Source organism: Haliotis rufescens, unplaced genomic scaffold (genome assembly GCF_023055435.1).
Source record: "Haliotis rufescens isolate VD_foot unplaced genomic scaffold, xgHalRufe1.0.p SCAF_19, whole genome shotgun sequence".
Classification (NCBI taxonomy): Eukaryota; Metazoa; Mollusca; class Gastropoda; order Lepetellida; family Haliotidae; genus Haliotis; species Haliotis rufescens.
Window position 1 is genome coordinate 11,724,381 of NW_025963879.1, and position 5,984 is coordinate 11,730,364.

Genomic DNA, 5,984 nt, shown 5'->3' on the forward strand with positions numbered 1-5,984 from the left:
CAAGGCATATAAACGTGTAACCTCCTTCAGTAAAGGCTGAGATCTTGTGCCTCCTTGGTGCTGTATGTAAGCGACCACAGTTGAGTTGTCTGTAGCGATCTTCACTGACGAGTGGTGTAGACGATCTAGCCAAGCTGTTAATGCTAGATATATCGCTCTCATTTCTAGACAGTTGATGTGCAACTCTCTCTCTTGGGAGGACCATTTCCCTTGAATGGTGACATCGTCCATATGGGCACCCCAACCCTCTCCTGATGCATCTGTGTAGAGTTGATGTAGCGGGGTGGGGTAGTTTAGTGGAATACCTAGCATGAAATTTTGACGATCTAGCCACCAAAAGAGTTCTGAGATTCGAACTTCTGGGGGTTGGATTAGTGCTTCCAGCTCTAGGTTCTTGGTGGTGTTCATCCAAATCTGCAAGGACCGCAATTGTAGCCTGCCTCTGTAGGTTAGGTCTTGGATAGATGTGAGTGTGCCTAGGCAAGACATCCACCACCTTCTCGACTTGACGGGCTGATCGAGTGCGCTCGTAATCATGTGCTGTACCCTTGCATATCTGTCCTCTGGGGGTGCGACTATGCCTTTGTCGAGAATAAATCTTGCGCCTATGTAGGTGATGGCCTGTGTGGGTACTAGCTCTGATTTTTGAGAGTGAACCAGGAAACCTAAATGTGTGAGAAGTTGGATGAGACACACTGTGTTTAGACTGAGTTGTGATTTGTCCTGATCGACCGATAGGAAATCGTCTATATATCCGTGCAGCCTTATGAGCTTCATATGGGCGAACCCAATGACGGGATTGGTGATCCTGGTGAATAACCATGGGGCGATGGAAATGGTAGTACCCTGAACTGGTATCTCTGACCGTTGACAGCGAATCGTAGGTATCCACGATGGCTTGGATGAATGGGGACGTGAAGATATGCGTCTTTGAGATCTATGCTTATCATCCAATCTGATTGTCTTAGGGAATTCTTCAACTTCTTTATAGATTCCATCTGAAATGTGGGTGGTTTTTCCAGGTAATCTTTGTTCAGAGTTTTTAGGTCTATTATTAATCTCATCTCTGAAGAATTCTTCTTCGGTACCAGAAAAACTGGGGAGTGGAATCCGAGGGTGGTGTCTGACTCCTTTAGGGTGCTGATAGCTCCTTTTGTGAGTAATTTTTGTATGGCCACTTCTGCTGCGATTAGCTTGGGTCCTGATAGGTGGAATCGGGGTCCGGTAGGATGAATGACTAGTTTTGGTCGCTTTAAGAAGTGAAGTTTGTAGCCTCTTCTTATAACTTCGAGTAACCCTGAGTCGTCTGTGATGGTCTCCCAGTTGTCCGAGTACTGCATAAGACGGCCCCCGACAGGTCCTGGAATAGGATGAGATTTGAACTTGGGAAGTCTTGAGTCGATGTTTGTAAGATTGGCTAGTTCGACTGGATTTGGAATAGACGTGTCCTCGTCTTCCGTAATGCTAAATCGTTGTCCGTAGGGCAGGCGAAGTCGGTAGGATCTGGATGGGTCTGTAGATTTATGGTGAAGTCATTTCCGAGGGGGGCCCTACGGGAACTGCCTCTTCCTCTGCCAAGTCCTTTCTGTGAAGTGGGAAAATCAACTTTGGAGCTCTTGTATCTGGGTTGATACGATCTGTTTCTCTGTGTAGAGGCTCGAAAAGAATCCCGGTTGGGCTGTTCACGTCGGGGTCCAGGACTCCGTCGCTGGGGTCGAGTAGCCGCCGGTTGTCTCTGTATCTTGGATGCTAATGAGATGGTGGATTCCTGAAATCTCTGGTTAGTTGAAGAGATAATGGCTTCCTTCACCGACTTCAGTCTGCGATGACGTAATGGGCTGACATCATGGATCTCTTTAAGGGGTCTGGCATCACATGATACAGGCCTCAGTTTAGCACTAGGTCCCGCTGAACAATTCAATTGATTTTCAGTTCTCTTGATGACGTCATCCAAATATGACGGAGGGGGAAGCGTATGGTATGGTTCGGTCCCTTTATCGGGTCCCTCATATCCTGCACGTTCAATCAAGGGTTTAACGGGTGTACTGTCCTGATCTGGTTTTAATGTGGGCATTAGTTCATAAAGTTCTGCTAAGATGTCTCTAAGGGAGTAATTGTTTGATCTATAATCCCCCTCTATAGCAGTGTCCCCATAGCCTGAATACTCCGGTGTAGATCGGCACCCCCTACTCTGGCTGTGCTGGGAGTGGGTCGTATGGCTGAGGGTATCGTAATCCCGGTCATCTGATTTACGACAAGCTGTGCGGGAATCACGTGATCTATAACTGTATAGTGATGTCAAATTTCCCTCGCTTTCTTCGCCCGTATAACAGGACTGTGTGGCAGTATGAGAGGGTGCACGCTTAGGATTACTACCCTGATATGCACGAGCTTTGTCAGTGCGTCTATCATAGTGGCTTGACGGTGACTGGTGCGTATTTCAATGCATACTTCGGTGTGAAGACCGTGATTCACGATGATCCCTATGGTATGCGTGGTAGGGAGAAGATCTATGAGATTCTCGGTCTCTTAGTAAAACTCTCCTACTGTCCTCATAGTCTGATTCAGCGTAACCTTGCTTTACATGTCTGCTGTATGAGGGTGTACTGCCATATTCTGCCTTAGATCTCTGTTTACTCTCGTGATCGATCCCTGATTGGCCCAGCCGGGTTTGATTAACTGATTCTTTTAGATCTGAGATTTCTCGAGACATAGATTGCATGCGTGTGTCAATCATAACAGAAATAGAATTTGTTATTCTTTCCGTGAACTCATTTACGTTAAAGGGGGAACGCGGCAGAGGGTGAAAGTCGTTAGTTTCTGTCCAAACTCGACGATCGACCGTACCGGACGTTGCCGGATGCAAGTTAGAGGTACTTTCTGATTGACCAATAACATGCATCTGCTCCTCAACATTATAGGGAGAGTGGGATGAGCGACGTGGTCTCTTCTCCTCATAAGGTGAGACGGCGCCCTCGCGCGACACTCGCTTGTCACCCACGTGGTTAATTTTTGCCGCCTCGGGCTTAATCACTTGTTTTCTTGATGTAGATGCTCTAGTGACCTTTTTATAATCGGGATTTGTGATCCATGCCTTGGAGAGCTTGTCAAATTTTTCTTTTGACAGATGCTCGCAATAACTGCACCTTGACTTCTGTGTACAGCTGCTTTTCTTGCATGCGAGACATCTAGGGTGAGGATCCCCCGGAGCTTGGTGTTGTCCACAGCCCGAACAGACAGGTGTCTGCTTATGAGATGAAGATCTCATCCCACAACACTTTTCTTAACTAATTACTTACTAGAGACTCCGATCTTCTATACCCCCGTTCTGCTTGTAGAACTGCTCTTTGCTTGTAATCTATAAAGCTTGAGACGATCTAATGCTTGTAGTGTGGAACGCAATCACGTGTTCGGATGTGCAACAAAATAATTTTCCTTGTTGTCATCAGGACACACAGGAAAGAAGTGACTAGATTCCCGCCTTGCGCATGCGCAGTGGCGCCTCTGGCAAGGGATAGGGTTTCCCTCACAACTATGGATACGTTGGCAGTGTAGTGGACGTCTGTTGAAAATTTATAAAAATTTATAGTGTGGTTCTCAGCATAAACAGGAATTTATGGCACTGATGTGATAGAGGTGAGGTATTCACAAGAATTATGGGGCCGCTGTGGCACTTGTTGGTTTAAATGACCATCCGTGAAAACAAGCATCGCCACTACAGTAACCATTCTTTATCATGTTTAAAACACATGAAGTGCACACGTCCCAAAACGAAAATAAATGTAAACTATAAACTGTGTCTCACTTCTAATCAAAATAAACAAATCCTAAACAGATACAACCAAATGGTCCCTTGATGGAAGACTTGCAATAACCCAAATAACTTGCCTACCATGTTAACAAGAACCAATCATGTTTTAAAACAATAATTATCACCGTGTGTTAAGCACCTGCGTGACTATGATTGTTTAAGAGACTAAATTGTTCAGCGATGTTGCTTCAAGATACTATTTTACATCTTTATTCTATTCTGCCATTTCGTATCAAGTTTACTGCTGTTCTTCTTATAGACATATCTGCCGAATTGGACTGCACACATAGCATGTGACAAGACCTAGTAGCTCTCCTCACATCTCTCAAGTTGCAGAGACCTCCTCAGTGGTCTGGTGGATACAGCACTTGCCAAGGGAAAGGGTGGTATCAATTAAAGATGGTACTTGTTGTCAGCATGGCACATCTCACATTCCATCTCTTGTGTCATCACAATATGCAACATGTGACAAATTATCTCAGTCCATCTCTTGTCATTACAATATGCAAGGTGTGACAAGTTATCTCATTCCATCTCTTGTGTCATCAAAATATGCAACATGTGACAAATTATCTCATTCCATCTCTTGTCATCACAATATGCAACATGTGACAAATTATCTCATTCCATCTCTTGTGGCATAACAATATGCAACATGTGACAAATTATATCATTATATCTCTTGTGTCATCATCATATGCAACAACATGTGGCAAGATCCCAGCTTTTGTGTCACTACCCTCTGTCAACATATGACAAGTGATTTATCTCCTGGTATAGCTAGGACTGACACTGCCCTCTGTCAACATATGACAAGTGATTTGTCTCCTGGTATAGCTAGGACTGACACTACCCTCTGTCAACATATGACAAGTGATTTGTCTCCTGGTATAGCTAGGACTGACACTACCCTCTGTCAACATATGACAAGTGATTTGTCTCCTGGTATAGCTAGGACTGACACTACCCTCTGTCAACATGACAAGTGATTTGTCTCCTGGTATAGCTAGGACTGACACTACCCTCTGTCAACATGTGACAAGTGATTTGTCTCCTGGTATAGCTAGGACTGACACTACCCTCTGCCAACATATGACAAGTGATTTGTCTCCTGGTATAGCTAGGACTGACACTACCCTCTGTCAACATATGACAAGTGATTTGTCTCCTGGTATAGCTAGGACTGACACTACCCTCTGTCAACATATGACAAGTGATTTGTCTCCTGGTATAGCTAGGACTGTCACTACCCTCTGTCAACATATGACAAGTGATTTGTCTCCTGGTATAGCTAGACTGACACTACCCTCTGTCAACATATGACAAGTGATTTGTCTCCTGATATAGCTAGGACTGACACTACCCTCTGTCAACATATGACAAGTGATTTGTCTCCTGGTATAGCTAGGACTGACACTACCCTCTGTCAACATATGACAAGTGATTTGTCTCCTGGTATAGCTAGGACTGACACTACCCTCTGTCAACATATGACAAGTGATTTGTCTCCTGGTATAGCTAGGACTGACACTTCCCTCTGTCAACATATGACAAGTGATTTGTCTCCTGGTATAGATAGGACTGACACTACCCTCTGTCAACATATGACAAGTGATTTGTCTCCTGGTATAGCTAGGACTGTCACTACCCTCTGTCAACATATGACAAGTGATTTGTCTCCTGGTATAGCTAGGACTGACACTACCCTCTGTCAACATATGACAAGGGATTTGTCTCCTGGTATAGCTAGGCCTGACACTACCCTCTGTCAACATATGACAAGTGATTTGTCTCCTGGTATAGCTAGGACTGACACTACCCCCTGTCAACATATGACAAGTGATTTGTCTCCTGGTATAGCTAGGACTGACACTACCCTCTGTCAACATATGACAAGTGATTTGTCTCCTGGTATAGCTAGGACTGACACTACCCTCTGTCAACATATGACAAGTGATTTGTCTCCTGGTATAGCTAGGACTGACACTACCCTCTGTCAACATATGACAAGTGATTTGTCTCCTGGTATAGCTAGGACTGACACTGCCCTCTGTCAACATATGACAAGTGATTTGTCTCCTGGTATAGCTAGAACTCATACAGGCCAACAACACGTAGCAATTTCACTCATAGGAATTCACTTTTGTGCTAAAAAACAAACACATGACATCTC